Below are 21,224 nucleotides of genomic sequence, written 5' to 3'. Positions count from 1 at the left end.
TTCAACATATGACAGTCCCGCCATCCCGGGAATTAACCTCGTGAACCTACACTGCACTCCCTCAATAGCTAGAATGTCCTTCCTCAAATTTGGAGACCAAAACTGTATACAATAGTCCAGGTGTGGTCTCACCAGGGCCCTGTACAACTGCAGAAGGACCTCTTTGCTCCTATACTCAAATCCCCTTGTTATGAAGGCCAACATGCCATTAGCTTTCTTCACTGCCTGCTGTACCTGCATGCTTACTTTCAGTGACTGATGAACAAGGACACCTAGATCTTGTTGTACTTCCCTTTTTCCTAAGTTGACACCATTCAGATAGTAATCTGCCTTCCTGTTCTTGCCACCAAAGTGGCAATATTAAACTGTGTCTGCCATGCATCTGCCTACTCACCTAACCTGTCCAAGTCACCCTGCATTCTCATAACATCCTCCTCACATTTCACACTGTCAACCGCCTTTGTGTCATCTGCAAATTTGCTAATGTTACTTTTAATCCCTTCATCTAAATCATTAATGTATATTGTAAATAGCTGCAGTCCCAGCACCGAGCCTTGCGGTACCCCACTAGTCACTGCCTGCCATTCCGAAAAGGACCCGTTAATCCCTACTCTTTGTTTCCTGTCTGCCAACCAATTTTCTATCCATATCAGTACCCTACCTCCAATACCATGAGCTCTAATTTTGCCCACTAACCTCCTATGTGGGACCTTATCAAAGGCTTTATGAAAGTCCAGGTACACTACATCCGCTGGCTTTCCCATGACCATTCTCATAGTTACATTCTCAAAAAGTTCCAGAAGATTAGTCAAGCATGGTTTCCCCTTCGTAAATCCATGCTGACTCGGACCTAGCCTGCCACTGCTATCCAAATGTGCTGCTATTTCATCTTTTATAATTGATTCCAGCATCTTCCCCACCACTGATGTCAGACTAACTGGTCTATAATCGCCTGTTTTCTCTCTTCTTCCTTTCTTAAAAAGTGGGATAACATTAGCTACCCTCCAATCTGCAGGAACTGATCCTGAATCTATAGAACATTGGAAAATGATTACCAATGTGTCCACGATTTCTAAAGCCACCTCCTTAAGTACCCTGGGGTGCAGACCATCAGGGCCTGGGGATTTATCAGCCTTCAGTCCCATCAGTTTACCCAACACCATTTTGTGCCTGATGCGAATTTCCTTCAGTTCCTCTGTTACCCTAGGTCCCCTGGCCACTATTACATCTGGGAGATTGTTTGTGTCTTCCCTAGTGAAGACAGATCCAAAGTACCTGTTCAGCTCGTCTGCCATTTCCTTGTTCCCCATAATAATTTCACCCATTTCTGTCTTTAAGGGCCCAACTTTGGTCTTAACTAATTCTTTCCTCTTCACATACCTAAAGAAGCTTTTACTATCCTCCTTTATATTCTTGGCTAGCTTACCTTCGTACCTCATCTTTCCCCCCCCATATTGCCTTTTTAGTTATCTTCTGTTGCTCCTTAAAAGTCTCCCAATCCTCTGACTTCCCACTCATCCTTGCTATGTTATACTTCCTCTTCTTTATTTTTATACTGTCCTTGACTTCCCTTGTCATCCACGGTCGCCCCTTACTCCCCTTAGGATCTTTCTTCCTGTTTGGAATGAACTGATCCTGCACCTTCTGTATTATACCTGCCATTGTTGTTCCACTGTCATCCCTGCTTTGGCCAGCTCCTCCCTCATAGGTCCATAGTCCCCTTTGTTCAACTGTAATACTGACACTTCTGATCGTCCGTTCTCCCTCTCAAATTGTACATTAAAACTTATCATATTATGGTCACTACCTCCTAATGGCTCCTTTACCTCCAGTTCCCTTATCAAATCTGGCTCATTACACAACACTAAATCCAGAATTGCCTTCTCCCGGGTAGGCTCTAATACAAGCTGCTCTAAGAATCCATCCTTGAGGCATTCCACTAACTCCCTTTCTTGGGGTCCAGTACCAACCTGATTTTCCCAGTCTAGCTGCATGTTGAAATCCCCCATAACAACCGTAGAATTACCTTTGCGACATGCCAATTTTAACTCTTGATTTAACTTGCACCCTATAACCAGGCTACTGTTTGGGGGCCTGTAGATAACTCCCATCAGGGTAATAGGTGAATTCAGGTGGCTGGGGGCAGAGGGAGATGAAGTAAGAAGCGGGGAGATGATAAGTGGAAAAGGTAAATGGCTGGAGAAGAAGGGATCTGATAGGAGAGAAGAGTGGATGATGGAAGAAAGGAAAGGAGGAGGGGCACTGGGGGAGGTGATAAGCTGGCAAGGAGAAGAGGTAAGAGGCCATTTGTGGGGAATAAAAGAAGAGGGGAAGGGGAAAAATTTCCAGAACTTGGAGAAATCATGCAACGAGTTAGAGGCTACCTAGAACGAATATGAGGTGTTACTTCTCCTATGTGAGTGTGGTCTCGTTGTGGTAGAAGAGGAGGCCATGGAGCGACATGTGGAAGCGAATGAGGATAGGAATGAAAGTGATTGGCCTCTGGGAAATCCTGCTTTTTGCAGATGATGCGGAGGTGCTCGATAAAGCAATCTGCGTTGGGTCTCACTGATGTACAAGAGACCGCATTGGAAGCCTCGGATATCATAGACGTTCCCAACAGATTCGGAGGTGAAGTGTTGCCTCACTTGGAAGGACTTTTTGGATCCCTAAATGGAGGTGAGGGAGGAAGTGAATGCCAGGTGTAGTACTTCTGTTGCTTGATGTGTTTGTTGGCAGGATCCTGTTGAACAAGGCAAGTTGTGAAGAATGATGTGTTGGTTGCAGAGGCTCATGAGATGGTAGGTGAGGACAAGAGGAACTCCATGCTTGCTAAGATGATAGGAAGATGGGGTGAACATGGATGTCCAGGAAATGCAGGTGAGGGTAGCTTCAGTGGTAGAAGAAAGTAAACCCTTTTCTTTGAAAAAGGAGGACATCTCTGGGAACAGATGCAGCGGAATGGAGAAACTGAGAAAAAGGAATGGCATTCTTACAGGAGACAGGGTGGGAAGAGGTATAGTCAAGGTAGCCTTGGGAGTTGGAAGGTTTATAAAACACATTGGTAGATAGTCTCCAGAGATACAGACAGAGAGATCTGGAAAAAGGTGTCAGAAATGAATTTAAGGGTGGGGTGGAATTTGGAGGCAAAGTTGATGAAATTAACAAGCTCTGCATGGGTGCATGAAGAAGCACCAATGAAGTTGTCAATATAGAGCAGAAAGAGTTGGAAAGCATTACCAAGAAAGGCTTGGAACATTGATGGTTCGTAGCCATTGAAAAGGAAGGCCAACCTAATAAAGTTCGATTTTGTTGAACTTCAAAACTGGAGAAAGCCATCCCTAAATTTGTGTCATGGTTAATGCTCTTTATTTAAGATGTTCTTGACATTAGCAAACTTGAGGAAAGGGTCTAGGTAGCTACAGTTCAAAGACCTGCAGATTAGATTTTACACTTGGAGACATAAAATCTGAAATCTGGAGCAACAACCAAAATGCACCCAGGCCTGTCCATAGAGAGTTCCTTCATGATCTGTTACTAGAGTTAATGCATGATAGAAATCAACATACCTCAGAGTTAAAATACAGACACTGGAATCTGGAGTGAAAAATAAAAGCAAACTGCTGTTGGAACTCAGCAGGTCAGGTAGAGGGAAATGGACAGGTGGAATTTTGGACTGAGACACTTAATCTTGACTGCACCTGAGGAGTTAAGAGGCAGGCAGTGTTGAATATTATGATGGGAGTCTCAACACACAATGCTCACAGTCAAAAGCACAATATCCACACCAATCGTTATTCATGCTAAATATGATTGGATAATTATGATGTAAAATGATTGACACACTCATTTCCAATATGTACCATCTGATGAAAAAGTAACTATTTTTAAGCAAGATGTTTCTGTTACGGGTGTGTGTGTGGGGGGGTTGCGGGGTTGCAGTGCTAATTGCAAGTATTTTTAAATGGGATGGAGGTGCACAGGGACTCCATTTCATAATTGAAAGGTGGTAGAACATTTTGAAGTGTAAACATTGAAGAGCATGGTGATAAACATCATTAAAATATAGACAAGCTAGTGGAAAGGGTGGACACTTGTGGGGTGACGATGGGGGTGAAACTTAACATAGGCATATACAAATAATACATGCTGGAAGGAACAATGAAGAACAGCATAAACATAAAGGCACAATTGTTAAGGGAAGTGCAGGAAAAGAGGTTTATATATTCACAAACAAGAGAAAATCTGCAGATGCTGGAAATCCAAGCCACACACGCAAAACACTGGAGGAATTTAGCAGGCCAGGCAGCATCTATGGAAAAGAGTACAGTTGATGTTTCAGGCTGAAACCCTTCAGCAGGGTTGAAAATAGCAGAAGTTAAGATAACTATTGAGAATACAAATGGGATGTTGGACACTTATTTAAACAGAACTATAGAATACAAAACCAGGGAGATTCTGTTAAACTTCCATTTTGAGGCCCTCCATTAGTCGGGATTGACCATGGTTGTTGCATCCCAGCTGTTGATGTGATAAGCAAGCTAGTATATAAGCCAGAGCAGTACAATATGGAGAGCAAGTTGTTTTGCATGTAGTAGGCTCTTCTTCATGCAGCTGATGAATCCAAAAGAATGGCAGAGACTAATGCAGTTTGACAGCAGCCGCGTTGCAGGATTTGCCAGACAGTGATGAGCTCAATATACAACTGCCTTAGGGACTCCAGCTCCAGATTTTTCCTCAGGGTTTATTCCCCAAGCCTTCCCCATGAATGGGTATAGCTGCAAGGCAGCAGAGGTATAAGATCAAAGTTTTCCTTCTCCTAGATGAGCTGCCAACCATGGCTGACAAGCCCCATCTGCCTGAAGTGACTGTTTTAAGGCACTGCTAGACTGCCTTTGCCTCTTAGAAACATAGAAACATAGAAAATAGGTGCAGGAGTAGGCCATTCAGCCCTTTGAGCCTGCACCGCCATTCAGTACGATCATGGCTGATCATCCAACTCAGAACCCTGTACCTGCCTTCTCTTCATACCCCCTGATCCCTTTAGCCACAAGGGCCATATCTAACTCCCTCTTAAATATAACCAATGAACTGGTCTCAACTGTTTCCTGTGGCAGAGAATTCCACAAATTCAGCACTTTCTGTGTGAAGAAGTTTTTCCTCATCTCGGTCCTAAAAGGCTTCCCCTTTATCCTCAAGCTGTGACCCCTCGTTCTGGACTTCCCCAACATCGGGAACAATCTTCCTGCATCTAGCCTGTCCAATCCCTTTAGAATTTTATATGTTTCAATCAGATCCCCCCCTCAATCTTCTAAATTCCAGAGACTATAAGCCTAGTCGATCCAGTCTTTCATCATATGAAAGTCCTGCCATCCCAGGAATCAATCTGGTGAACCTTCTTTGTATTCCATCTATGGCGAGAATGTCTTTCCTCAGATTAGGGGACCAAAACTGCACACAATACTCCAGGTGTGGTCTCACCTTGTACAACTGCAGTAGTACCTCCCTGCTCCTGTACTCGAATCCTCTTGCTATGAATGCCAGCATACTATTGGCCTTTTTCACCACCTGCTGTACCTGCATGCCCACTTTCAATGACTGGTGTACAATGACACCCAGGTCTCGTTGCACCTCCCCTTTTCCTAATTGGCCACCATTCAGATAATAATCTGTTTTCCTGTTCTTGCCACCAAAGTGGATAACCTCACATTTATCCACATTAAGTTACATCCGCCATGAATTTGCCCACTCACCTAACCTATCCAAGTCACCCTGCATCCTCTTAGCATCCTCCTCACAGCTAACACTGCCGCCCAGCTTCGTGTCATCCGCAAACTTGGAGATGCTGTATTTAACTCCCTCGTCTAAGTCATTAATATATATTGTAAACAACTGGGGTCCCAGCACTGAGCCTTGCGGTAGCCCACTAGTCACTGCCTGCCATTCTGAAAAGGTCCCGTTTATTCCCACTCTTTGCTTCCTGTCTGCCTACCAATTCTCTATCCACATCAATACCATACCCCCAATACCGTGTGCTTTAAGTTTGCACACTAATCTCCTGTGTGGGACCTTGTCAAAAGCCTTTTGAAAATCCAAATATACCACATCCATTTGTTCTCCCCTATCCACTCTAATAGTTACATCCTCAAAAAATTCTATAAGATTCGTCAGACATGATTTTCCTTTCACAAATCCATGCTGACTTTGTCCGATGATTTCACCGCTTTCCAAATGTGCTGTTATCACATCTTTGGTAACTGACTCTAGCATTTTCCCCACCACCGATGTCAGGCTAACCGGTCTATAATTCCCCAGTTTCTCTCTCCCTCCTTTATTAAAAAGCAGGGTTACACTAGCTACCCTCCAATCCTCAGGAACTAATCCAGAATCTAAAAAATTTTGAAAAATTATCACTAATGCATCCACTTGGGCTACTTCCTTAAGCACTCTGGGATGCAGACCATCTGGCTCTAGGGATTTATCTGCCTTTAATCCCTTCAATTTACCTAACACCACTCCCCTACTAACATGTATTTCCCTCAGTTCCTCTATCTCAATAGACCCCCGGTCCCCTACTATTTCCAGAAGATTATTTATGTCCTCCTTAGTGAAGACAGAACCAAAGTAGTTATACAATTGGTCTGCCATGTCTTTGTTCCCATGATCAATTCACCTGTTTCTGACTGTAAGGGACCTACATTTGCCTTAACCAATGTTTTTCTTTTCACATATCTATAAAAGCTTTTACAGTCAGTTTTTATGTTCCCTGCCGTTTTTCTCTCATAATCTTTTTTTCCTTTTTCTAATTAAGCCCTTTGTCCTCCTCTGCTGAACTCTGAATTTCTCCCAGTCCTCAGGTGTGCCGCTTTTTCTGGCTAATTTGTATGTTTCTTCTTTGGAATTGATACTATCCCTAATTTCCCTTGTCAGCCACGGGTGCACTACCTTCTGTCAGTAGAAATGGATTAGGAGCTAAGACACATGTGAAGGCCAGGAGTTGGACTTGGTTGTCAAATGCTATTTGAGATGCACATCATTGCTAACATTTAATAGCTTATCTCCACCACCACCCCAGGCTAAAAAAAATCTTAAGGAACCTATATTTCTTTAAAACACTAGTTAATCTACAGTAAGTTTTGACAACCAGATTATAGGGATATGGATGTCTCAGTGAGTGTAATTATCATTGCATGAATAGATTGACCGAGCTTGGATTGGTCTCCTTAGAGCTAAGCAGTTGAGAGGGCATTGGATAGAAGTATTCCAACATCATGGTCTTGACACAATGAATAAAGAAAGGTTGTATCTGCTGGAGGAAGATTTGTAAAACCACAGATATAATATGATGAGCCAAAGACCCTGGAGTGATACAGAAAAAATATGGAAAATTCATTACCAGGTATCTCAAAGTTCAAAGTAAATTATTATCAAAATACATATAGGTCACCATATACAACCCTGAGATTCATTTTCTTGCCGCCATACACAGTAACTCCAAGAAAGACTGCACCCAATTGGATGGACGAACAACCAATGTGCAAAAAACAACAATATGTGCAAGTACAAAAGAAAAAAAAGTGATAAATATCAAGAAGGTGAGATGAAGAGTCCTTGAAAGTGAGTCCATAGGTTGTGGGAACAGTCAGTGATGGGGCGAGTAAAGCTATCCTCTCTGCTTCAAGAGCCTGATGGTTGAAGGGTTATAACTATTCCTGAACCTGGTGGTGAGTCCTGAGGCTCCAGTGCCTTCTTCCTAATGGCAGTTTTAAGAAGAAAATGGCCTGGATGATGGGGGTCCTTGATGATCGATGCTGCTTTCCTGTGACACTGCTCCATATAGATATGCTCAGTGGTGGGGGTGGCTTTACCTGTTATGGAATGGGCCATATGCATTACCTTTTGTAGTATTTTCCTTTCAAGAGCATATTCAATATGAGTTTTGCAAATTAACTTGTTATAGTCTAGAAGGCTTGTGACACTTCCTGTGTTCTGTGAAATGAAAGCAGTACCTACTGCACTCATGATAATACGCTGACTCTCTGAGCATAGGGCTATTTATCTTTATTTCTTATTGCACATTTAGATCAGTGAGGATGCCAGACGGGATACTAGAGTGCTCGACTTGCGGGGTGTGCGACCTCCAGTGTCACTGACAACTATACCTGCAAGCAGTGCGTCTAGTTACAGCTTTTAACAGACCATGCTAAGGAGTTGGAGCTGGAACTGAATGAACTCCAGATCACTCAGAAGGTTGAGGGGTTGATAATCAGGACACAGAGGGAGTTCAGCGTCGTCTAACTGGGTTCAAGTGGTCCTATCTCTCCCCCTTGCCTGCTACTCCCCGACGAGGCTGTCTGCTTGTGTTTCCTCCCTCTCTCTCTCCCTCTCCTTCTGAAGGAAGTTCCCTGCATTTGAATGGTCTCCCTCTCCCCCTCACTGGGAGTGAGGGCGGAGTCTTGGGTCTTGCGCAAGGTTTAATTGACATGGTTTGTGGATTGGACTCTGTAGTTCACATTATGATGTGACTCTGGCTTCTCATGACTCCTTTTTTGTTGGTACTTTGTATGATTTTTAATCAGGATAGACGGGATCTGTGGCCTGAATTAACGAGATTGAACTGAACTGAGCTAAACTGAATATGCCTGCACTCTCGTTTAAAGTAGAGTAGCATGTTCTCTCTCTCGCTGCAATGGGAATACACCGGTTACAGCCACCTCCCATGTGCGTGCTTTTATTTAATTGATATGTAATTGCAAAGACACAACAAATTGGTGACAAATACAGACCTGAATGTCAGAAAATATCACAAGCTGCACTGATAGTTAACAGGACAATTACAGGACGAAGCAGTGAGAAGAGATAGTTAAACAGTACAGTGTAGGCTGTCATGGATGTTAACAAAGGGACGCATGAATAACCACATAGTACACAGTGAAAGGCACAACAAGCAAAGTTGACTTCAGAAGGGAAAGTTGATGAATTTGACAGCATTAATGTAGACTGGGAGTCGTATATCGAGAGGGTTGAACTGTGTTGTAAGGTGAATGATGTGGATGAGCAAAAGAAAGCCCCCACCCTTCTTAGCTTAATGGGTGCTAGAATGTACAGACTCTTACACAACCTTGTAACTCCTGAAAAGCCAGCAAGCAAGACGTTTGATAAAATTGTTGCGATTTTACAAAATCACTTGAACCCTAAACTGATGGTAATAGCTGAGGTTTAGATTTTACAAAAGGAACCAGTCAAAGGATGAAAGCATTTCTGAATACATTGCAGAAGTGCACAAACTTTCCCATTATTGTGACTTCAGAGATGTCCATTCTGATGCATTAAGGGACATGCTCGTATGTGGCATGCTTAGTCAAAGCACTCAAAAGAGGCTACTGTCAGAAAGAGATCTAACCTTAGAATGGGCATTGACCATTGCTATATCGTTAGAGACTGCAGCAAAGGATGCAGCAGAACTACAGAAAAGAAGGTTAGAATATCAAATGCACAAAATGTCCCTGAATGGTGCAAAAAGTCCAAAATGTTATCGATATGGTAAATTCTCCCATGTTGCAAATGACTTGGTTCAAGAAAAAGTTTGCAGAAAGTGTCACAGATAAGGTCACAGACAGAGTGCGCAAGTCAGACAAAAAGCACAATCAAAAAGAAAAACCACACCGAGTGACAGGTTTCAAACACAAAACTAAGCAAATGCATAAAGTGATCAAATGTAAAATAGAATCAGACAACATAGAGTCTGACAATGGTGAGTTGTCATGCTTAGAACTGCATAGTAATATTGAAGCAGATCACAAAATCATCTAGTGTGCATGGTGTAAAACTGAAAATGCAGCTGGATAGAGGGTCAGCTATGTCTATAATTTCAGAAGCTGACTATAACAGACCGATTTCTAAGCTACCATTAGAGAAGACTTCAGTGATAAAGAGCTATGCAGGTGAGAAAATGTCTCCCAAAGGCAGACTGAAAGTGAATGTGATGAATGGAGGCCAAACACAGCTGTTAGAGTTTTATGTATTGTAAAGTGGAGGGTCAGCACTTTTCGAGTGCGAATGGTTGAGAAAAGTCCAACTGGACAATCAAATCTCTCATTGTGTCATCAACTGGTAAATGCCGCCCAAATAGTAACACTAACCAGAGACTGTCATAACTGCTTAAAGCAAATGAAAAGGTGTTTGAGAAGGGGCTTGGTAAACTCAAAGGCATGAAGGCCAGAATTGAATGTCATCGTGACTGGCAAGAACGAAGTAGAAAATCTTCAGAATCTTGGTGAAGTGCTCACCAGGCTAAGTGAATATGGTGTGTGCGCAAAGAGAGAAATGTGGGTTTTTCAGGAATGAAATCTCATATTGTGGACGTGTCATTGGCAAAGATGGCTAACATAAGTCACAAGAGAAGATTGAAGCAGTGCTCCAGGCATCCAAATGGGAAGTTGTGTTACAGCTCAGGTCATACTTGGGTTTCTCCCAAACAATGCTAGTGCTACACCTATTGAACGCACTGTTACAGCAGGAGCAACATGCGGATGGTCCGAAAGATGTGAAAAGAGCATTCAAGGAAACAAAACCACTAATAAAATCAGATGAACTGTTCACCCATTATGACCCATTGCTGCCCATCAGACTGGCTGCAAAGCATTCCCTTATGGCATTGGAGCCATTTTGTCACACACTATGGAAGATGGATCTGAACATCTGATTGTGTTTACTTCGAGATCACCGATGAGCGCAGAACATAACTATGCATAGATCAACCGAGAAGCCCATAGTCTAGAAGGGGAATAAAGAAGTTTTACCACTACTTCTACAGACAAAAGTTTACGGCTAGTGACAGATCGTCAGCCCCGTGTGTCCCTTTCAATCCCAGGAAGGGAATTTCAGTGACGTCTGCTACCCGATTACAATGTTGGGCACTGTTCCAAGGAGCCCACTCTTATGACATGGAGTTCAAGGATACCAAGCAACACAGCAATGTTGATGGTTTGTCACGTCTTCTACTGTTGCAACCAAAGAAGAAAAGTCTTTATAATGTGAGCTGGCAGATGTGTTCCACACAGCATTGATGGACCAGTTGCTGGTGACAAATTCTGAAATGCAAAGTGAAACGAGGAATGACCCGACATTGTCAAAAGTCTGTGATGTCATCATGCAAGGATTGTCAGCTCATGGTTACCCTATGTTTCCAGAATTCCCAGTGAGACGAGACCAACTGTCTATGTCAAAGAACGCTGATGTGTGGATCTCGTGTTGTGGTTCCCTCTAAACTGCACATCAAAGTGTTCAAGAATCTGCATGAAGGACAACTGGGTACAGTCAAGATGAAGTGTCTTGCCTGGACCTACATGTGGTGGCCTGTAATAGATATACAGATTGAAAACTTGGCCAAAAGCTGTTTGGGATGCCAAAAAGTTCAAAATTCAACACCACAGGCACTGTTACACCAATAGGGGTGGCGATTGTCACTATTGCAAAGAGTACATATTGACTTTGCTGGGCCATTCATGGACTTCATGTTTTTGATTGCTGTGGATACTCATTTGAAGCGGCCGGAAGTACACCAATGAAGTTGACCACCTCAAGAAAGGCGGCCTCTGCTCTGAGGTCTATCTTCGCCAGAAACTGCTTACCAAAACAAATTGTGAGTGACAGTGGACCACAATACACATCAGAAGAATTCAGACTATTCTTGAAAAAAATGGCATCAGACATTTCAAGTCAGTTCCTCACCACCAGCGACAAATGGGTTAGCTGAAAGGTTTATCCATATCTTCAAGAAGTCCATTAAAGCAATGGACAAGGAGGACATTTCTCTACAGCACAAGGTGGACAACTTCCTTTTTGTGTATTGGAACTCTGCTCATGTGACGACAAATGAAACACCTGCAAAGCTGTTCATGAGCAGGAATCTGAGATCTTGCATAGACCTCCTGAAACCAGACCTATGGAAGAAATTGGCAAGTGAATCAGCAAGGAGCTTTAAGGTTGGACAGGAAGTCCTTGCACGTGATTACCAAGAAAACAAGTGGACCCTTGGTAAGATAGCTACAAGAACTGATCCACTGATGTACATAGTTGATGTTGGAGATCATACATGGAGACGTCATGTGGACCAGATACTGGATGATCAACTGAAGAACACAGCTGAGTTGATTGCATCCAACAAGATGGGCACATTACAATCACTGGACTTAGACCTGATCACATCACTGACAACAGTGTGACACTGGAAACTGAGAACGTTGTCTTAGACAAGACACCTACCAAACCTGATGCTGTTTCACAGGTCCAGAGGCACTATCCTGAAAGAAACAGAGTGCCACCCAAAAGACTGAACCTTTAGTGAAGTTAGTTATGGACCGTGATTGTGAAAGCATGTTTATTTGATTATGGTTTGCTTGCACGTCCATTGTTTTCTACCTTTTGTTCCCCCTCTCCCCCTCCCAATGTGAATACATCAGTTAAAGCCACCTCCTATGTGCGTGCTTTTATTTAATATGTAGTTGCAAAGACACAATTCCCGATACATATACACTCCCTCTGATGGCAATATAAAATGTTAATCTGCCTGTATATCACCACACAACTTTCCCTTTATTGGCAAGATACGGTGAATTATAATAAGCCGCTGCAGCAGATCAAACATAAAACATACAGTATAGTCCAGACCCTTCGGCCCAGATGTTGTGCTGACCTACGTAAACTTGATCAATCTAACCCTTCCCTCCTGCACCTACCATAACCCTCCATTTTTCTTCTACCCACGTGCCTATTTAAGAGTCTTTTAAATGTCCTTAAAAAGATGTGATACATTTTTTAATCCAACTTGAGATACTAATGAAGAACTGAAATGAAAAGATTACTGAAGAAATTTTTGACAGGACAATTATTTCAAGTTAAGTATACCTGAATCATAACATGGTGAATCAAAGCTCGAAAACCTGATATGAATTTGCAGCCATACTCTACAAGTTGAAATTTGATGGAAAGATGTTTATGCTGCTTTATATATATATAAAATACATCTGGAACAGTATATGATTATGAAATCCTAGTAGAGTTGGGCTTCTAGAAATTGAAATAGAAAATTTGTTTAAATGCATAGTGACACTTATTTCCATCATAAAGGAAGTATGTGAGGGAGCATGGTTATTAAAGTAGATTAAAATCTAGTTACCCTGGAAACAGAACCTGTCCCCTTGATGTGCAATCACAGTCTATGATAAATAGATTTTTGGAAGGGTAGGAAGAGGATCACCGACAAAAAATAACCAGGGGCATATTGAGAGACAGTTTGACGTTCTACATGCATTGGTACACATTCAGAAAGTTGATGTAACATCTTGAATATAGTTGTTTCAAATTTCATTTTGTATAATTCTCGTATGACATGCCCCTCTTGGCTATAACCTGCTGGAATCAAATTACTTTTCCAATTACAAGATATCTAAGTTTTTGCTGAGTTCATCAAATTATGTGCAAAATTAAATTAACTAATTATAATAGCCAACCTGTTTGTTAGAATGTTTTTGATTTTGAGACCAGGCAGAAAAGCTAATACTATCAAGCCATATTTGGAAGACATTTGAGACCCGTAAATGATTTTGCAATAACAATATGAAGATGCTTGAATTCATAGCTTGGTTATAATTTGATTCAGCAATAGTTTATTTTTTAAGGATACAAAAATATATCAAATACTTTGAGTAACACACATCAAAGTTGCTGGTGAACGCAGCAGGCCAGGCAGCATCTCTAGGAAGAGGTGCAGTCGACGTTTCAGGCCGAGACCCTTCGTCAGGACTCATACTTTGAACTCATTTCATCAAAATAATGCTCTACCTGTATTAAATACATGTACCAAGATAATATCTGTCAACTTTAACTATTATGCTTTAATACTGCACTACATTACAGCATTATCAGAAAGACAATGACACACTCTGAGGTCACTGAAGTGCTCTAGAATGAGTTACATGCTGTTTTATATTAATAATTTACACTGTAAATTTAGTCGTTTCACAAAGACCTTAGATAAATAACTTCCGATAAAACAAGAATTAATGGAAGGGTATGATGTTATTATGGTTTCTATGCACAAAATTAACAAGGCTCTTCTGATGTCACTATTGGAAATAGCGATGAACTATTTATAACATTGGACTTATAGCAGAATGCAGTTAAAAATTCTTTAACATTTTCATTGCTTATAGTCAAGCTTGTTTTAATTGATTTATGTCAAATGATTAAATATTCCTATTACTTAGAAATAATGTGAAAACTGGTATAAAGTGTCAAACTATTCTTATTCATCAGGATCTGAAATGGTTTTTTATTCTGCTGATGCATATTTTGAAAATGTGAACTTCAACTAGATTCAAGATTCAACGCTTGCACCTTCTGAGCCCTTCTTGCATCCTTTTGTAGATGGATCTAATTCTCATGGCAATATACTTCACTGTATGTTTTGACTTTAATACACCCATCATTCATTTTTAATTTGATTTGTAGGAATTGATTTGAATTTTTTCCCCACATATTTATGTTATTTACAAATGACCACAGTTTTACAGTCCAGATTTTGTGGTGTCCTGCTTGTTTGGGACTAAAACTTTGTACAGAAGTGGAGCTTGAAAGAAAATTGACATCAAAAGGAGCTTAAGCACAAATGATACAGCTTATCTCATGGAAGAAACTTACCTATCTTTTCAGACTATAACAGAAATTGTGTGTCTTTCACCAGCATGCTCCCATTTTGCAAAACATTAGATGTTTCAAGAGAGTTATTAAAAAATATATTTCCATCTGTTTATCTTGACAAAGGTCCTGCAGGAATGGGTTATAATATATAGAAGCAGGAGGTTCTTCATTGCAGAGTCACTCACATTGTCATTATTTACATTCTCATGATAAGGAAGGGTTGCCAGGAAGAGGATGGTGGCAAAATTATTTCAACCCTGATTGTATTGTGACTAATTTTAGCACATTGATTTTGGAAGTTCTGTTTCTGGATAAAGGATACCAGTGGGGTGTCAAGCCACATGCAGACCCTCCACAAGCATGGACCCATTTGCTCTGCTGCAAAGGTCTATTCGTGGAACGTGCAGTGGCATTGGCAAGATTTTTCAGCAAACAAATCCTTGGAGAGAGCAGAGAATTCAAAGGAATGTGCAAAGGATCCTTATTGAGCAATACCTGCTTCCCAAGAAGCAGATCAACTTGCTGCCAAGAAAGCTATGTCCACCAGAAATGAGAGGAGTATAGATAGGGTTTTCTGTTTCACAAATCAGATCTACATCTCTTTGGAAAAAATTGTCCCTCATCAGATACTTTCTGGTCAGTTGCAACTTCAGAAGACCATCAGTTTTTAATTTTTTTTTAGAGATACAGCTCTGTACAGGCCCTTCCACACATTCTAGCTGCGCCACCCGGCAGCACACTGATTTAACCTTGGCCTAATCACGGGACAGTTTGCAATCACCAATTAACACCCTAACTGGTACATCTTTGGACTGTGGGAGGAAACTGGAGCAAACCCACGCGCACACAGGAAAGAGAGTACAAGCTTGCTTACAGAGGACGCCAGAATTGAACTCTAAACTCTAACTGAAATAGTGTCGTGCTAACTACTTTGCTACCATAATGCCTCATCTAACCTATTTGCAATGAAGTACAAGGTTGCCCTATCATCTGGCTTGGAAATGCACCCAACAGTTAACTAATCTCAGGAGTACCCATGAAATCAGCCAGCTATTTCTTCCCCTGTAGTCCTCGGGGACACTTGGTATTTCTTCAAAATTAGTGATCACACTCAAACATCTGCACGATGTATTAAGATGAAGTCAGATGCTCTTCTAAGAGTATTGCATCACCCATTGATGTGATATATATTCAAAGCCACATTATTTTTCTCCCTTTATTAACTCAGCATTATGGAAAAGGGAAAGGAAGAATATGAACATTTATGAAATGCTAAAGCGGTGTGTTTAGTGTTCGGTCTTGTCTCTAAGGACATAAGTAATTTTAACCAAAAATCAGAACGCATCATTTTTGCTTTAAGCACAATGCCAGCTTTCAGCCTTCTGCTAAATCATACTTCTTTCCTCATCCTCTTCCTTGTTGTGGAGTTTTCTCCCTCCATATGAAATACGACTGTAAGAAGTTGGAGAAAATTTGGTATGTTGCCAAAGACTTAGAAATCTCTAGAGACGTATGATGGAGAACATACTAGCTGGTTGCATCACAGCTTGCTACGAAGTCTCATAGGATTGCAAGAGACTTTAGAGGGTTATAGACTCAGTTAGTTACGTCACTGCCATAACAACAAGGACATCTTCAAAAGGTGGTGCCTCTAGGTGGCTCATTACTTAGGACTCTCACCATCAAGGACATGCCATCTTGTTCCTACTATCAAGGAGCAGATACAGGAGCCTGAAGACCCACACTCAAAGTTTTAAGAACAGCTCCATCCCTCTGCCATCAGATTTCTGAATGGTCCAAGAGCACATAAACACTATGGAACTCTCACTTCGGCTAGCAGCTTAATATAGGGGATGATAGACCACCCCCCCTGACCCGTCCTGACCAAACTTAAGAAATCTCTTTTGTGTGGATGCTGCGTGATGTGTCCCCTGTTACAAATCAGTACTATGAAATAACAAACAGTACACAATATGCGATTAAACAATTGAGCTTTATAATTCTGAATTTGACTATATGGTTAGTAAAGAAAACAGAAAAGAAAAGTGGCCTATTCTCATGAAGCAGCCCAATGCACAAAGTTGGAGTTCACTGATAAGGCTGTTCGTCCACCATCAACTTCCTCTGATCGTCACTGACCTTTGGACGTTCACTCCGTCCAGCGGTCTACCAACTCTCTCCATTTGCGTCTTCTCTCCTCATCTCTCCCTGGCAAAAGACCGCGAATTCCCAGCTCTCCGGCACACAAAAAAGAACAACATTCCACTCATTGGCTAACATTCATAACCCAAACATTGATGCTACAGAGAAACCATTACCTTAGCAGTGGAACATTACAGAGAAACCATTACATTAGCAGTGAAACCTTACAGCGTGTTACAACTATTTTCTTATTCCTTTTTTTAAACCATTTATTTTTATTTTGTAATACCAGTTTTATGTCTTTGCACTACACTGCTCCTGCAAAACAGCAAATTTCACATCATAGTAGTGATAATAAATCTGATTCTGTTTCTGAACTCTTCCTCTCCATTTGGTAATTATGGATGAAGATGAAGCAGGAGGCTAGCAATCTCATGGCCTGTACTTCCCCATGACATTTCTGTAAAAAGTCCTGAAAGCTTAGTCATCAGGTTTGAAGGGTGGGTTGAGTTCACAATTAACATGTCTTAATTGGGAAAAATCCAGCATGCAAATCTCCTTGCATAAATAAATTAAGGAATCTCAGTGTATCTAGCAGGATATTAACTCTGCAATTACATCTAGCTGCACAGTTTGGGTTCTCTCTTTCTGTTAACATACACTTTACTCCATTCCTGACCAAAAATGATATGAGTACATGTTACACTTTAAGAATCTATCCACTTTGAAAAGACTTAATTCCTCTAGGAATCTGCATTACAAAGAAATATACAGACCAGTCTTAAACATTTGAAAATGCTGGAAATACTTATCAGTCAAGGCCACGTCCATGGGAAGAGAAACAATTTTAATGCTTCAGGTTGAAGACCTCTAAAGAAGAATATGTACTCATGAAAATGACTAGTGTGTACATTTCTTCAAGATGACACATTCCCCATGGTGGCATTCTTTGTAGGTGCTTGCAATATAGTTTTAGAATCTTTCAAGTTCCTAGGAATATACATCAAAAAAGCCTATCCTGGTCTAACAATATAGATGCCATGGCCATGAAAGCCCATCAGCACCTCTACTTCCTCAGGAGACTAAAGATCTTCAGCTGTCCCTGTTGATCTGCACCGATTTTTACCATTAGATCTTTGAAAGGAGCCTCTCTGGATGCATCATGGCTTCATATGTTCACTACTTTTCCTGAGGCTGCAAGAAACTGTAAAGTTGTAAACATGACTCAGCACATCATGGCAACCAGACTTCCCTCCATTCTTTGTTGCCTCAGTAAAGCAGCAACACAGTCAAGGGTCCCTCCCACACCAGATATTCTCTCATCTCCACCTTCCCATTGGGTAGAAGATTGCAAAAGCCTGGAAGCATATATGGTGGGCTCAAGGACAGCTTCTATCACACTGTTGAAAGGCTGTTGAGTGGGGTGGAATCTGTCCTTGAGTCTGGTGGTACAGTAAGATGGACTCACAATTTAACTTGTCATAGTACCTTATTATCCGCCTGCGCTGCACTTTCTCTGTAAATGTACTCGGGATCCTACTATTACTTTTCCTTGGTGTTACACGTAATTTCAGAGGACCTGTCCTGGGCCCAGCACGTTATTGCAATTATGAAGAAAACACGGTAATGCCTCTACTTTCTTAGAAGCTTGCGAAGATTCGGCATGACATCTAAAACTTCAGCAAACTTCCACAGATGTGTGGTGGAGAGTATATTGATTGGCTGCATTACTCCCTGGTATGGAAACACCAATGTCCTTGAATGGAAAATCCAACAAAAAATGGTGGATACAGCCCAGTCCACAGGCAAAGCCCTCCCCTGCACTGGGCACATCAACACGAGAGCTTTCGCAGGAAAGCAGCATCCATCATCAGATCATGCTCTCTTCTCACTATTGCCATCAGGAAGAAGACTCACACCACCAGGTTCAGGAATGATCAGGCTTTCTTCACTCAACTTCACTTACCCCATCACTGAGCTGTTCCCACAACCTATGGACTCAATTTCAGAGACTCTTCATCTCATGTTCCTGATATTTATTTATGTAACCGGGTGACCGTCGGATCTAATTCAGTATCGTTAAAAGTGTACTTAGGCATCCATTCGGGTAATGCTAGAATAGTTGTCTGTGCCTTTAAGGGAGACGGTGATGTCATTACGCACACATGGGATAGTGGGGAGCGCTTTCTGCTGAAGATGTGGTAAGGTGTTGGAAGTGGTTTCTTCCCAGAGTGGGCTGGACATGGTGAGGAAAGGTGAGCATTAATTGACAATGTCCATGTGAATTCGTTTATTCTTGCTGTCGAATTGAGAATATCGGTAGTTTGACATGTTTTACATGTGGATGCTTTAGATTTTCTCGAGTAAGTGACTCAATGCTGGATCGCGTGGCTTGGGCAAAGTTCCTCACCATCCAAGTAAATCAGGCTTCCTGTAATTTAACTATTTAACTACCAGACAATATCTTGTAAAAGTTGTGCCAAAGTGTACTTTTTGTCCAACTTTATTGTATCGGGACTGATTGTGCATGTAACCACATAGCGTGAATGTTTAGTCTCTGTTTGGAAGTTCAGCACGTGCGTACGTCTTAGATGAGATGTATTCACTTACATTTTTCACTGTTATGTATAAGATGCAGGGTGGGTGGGATTCTAATGTTGTTTGTATTGTGTTCCTTCAGGATTGCCACTACCGTATTAGTTCTGGTATTTTTATACTGCATACACAATTCTGTCCATACACGAGGATGTGGATCAAAAGTTAAACTGAGATTGTAACGGCAAGATCTGGTTGTAAATTCGTTCGTTTTGTTTTGCAACCCTCTTCTGGCACCTAAATATCTAAAACAGATAAAGGAATTAAAACCCGAAAAAGTTTTTGTTGTCCTGAGCGTGTACTTTTCCCCAGGCTACATTTATTTATTTATTTTTTAAAAAGAAATTTTTTTCTTTATGTTATTGCACAGTTTGTTGTCTTTTGTACACTGGTTATCCGCCCCCTTGTTGCATTCTTTAAATGATTGTATTATGTTTGTTAGATTTATTGAGTATGTCTGTAAGAAAATGAATCTCAGGGGGGTTGTATATAGTGACATATATGCACTTGGATAATAAATTTACTTTGAACTTTGGAAACACTATAGAGTAAAGGATATTGTTCTGAAAGGGGTGCAGGCATAGAGAGAATCAGACTATGTGAACCAATTATTAAAAGTTACAAGGCAGGTTGAGAAACCTGTTAATCAGGGATAAAAGCAGGGAGGTAATGTTCAACAGACTGTTCATTTCTACTCATTACATTCTAATGACATGAAGCCATGTTCAGGGAAGATTTATGAAAGTGATTTCTGGTATGAAAGACTAATGTTGAAATATTAACAAGGCTGCTGCTATTTTTTGACAGGAAGTTCTAAAGGGAGAGTTGAAAGAAGTATAATAATGAGAGTTCCGGACAGAGCTAGCTGTGGGAAGCTGATCCCATTGGAGAGGTCATGACCTAGTAAAGGGAATAAAGTGTGATCTGAGGAAACAAGTTTTTCTTAACCCATCATGGGGCTGGAGTTTGAATCACTTATGTTGTCTATAAGCGTGGGAGCACGGAGTTTTATTGTGGTCTTCAGGAAGGAATTGGTTAAAAACTTATGGCAAAGAAAAAATTGCAAGGCTGCGGGGAAGGGCCTATCAATAGAACTGGGGTTTGCTCTGCGGGAGGTACAGTGTAGACACTTAAGAGCATTGATGTACAGAGGTGCCTTAGGGTGCGATTTCATTGCTCCCTGAAAGTAGTAACACATGTACATCAGATGATAAACAAGCTTTCAATCGGTTGAGGCATTGAGTATAACAGTTGTGAAATTGTGCTGCAACTGTACAAAACTTTGATCAGGCCACATTTGGATCATTGCAGTTCTAGTCATTGCATTACTGACATATGAATATACATAGAACATGGACCAGCATATGAACATGCTCTTTGCACCATGATGTCTGCACCAAGGACAATGTCAAATTAAAATAAATCTTTTCTGCTAGCATAACTCTCCATTCTCTGCATATCCATATGTCTATATAAGAGCCATTTAAATACAACTTACATTTGCTCAGAGTAAAAACAAAATTAAACCAGAGATCAGTGAAGAACGGTGTGGTTTTATCGAAGGCAAGGGAACATCAAAGGCCACTTACATTCTCAGGAATATTATCAAAAGGTCAATAGAAGTACAAGAAGACCTATACTTCTGTTTCATTGACTACACAAAAGCCTTTGACATAGTGAAACACCAAGTCATCATGAAAATACTTAAAGATATTAACATCAATGGAAAAGATATAAGAATAATCAGGAATCTCTACTGGCAACAAAGTGCAGCCATACGGACA

Source organism: Mobula birostris, chromosome 5 (assembly GCF_030028105.1).
Source record: "Mobula birostris isolate sMobBir1 chromosome 5, sMobBir1.hap1, whole genome shotgun sequence".
NCBI classification, from domain to species: domain Eukaryota; kingdom Metazoa; phylum Chordata; class Chondrichthyes; order Myliobatiformes; family Myliobatidae; genus Mobula; species Mobula birostris.
The sequence above is the reverse complement of the archived record's forward strand: the minus strand, read 5'-3'. Positions refer to the sequence as shown.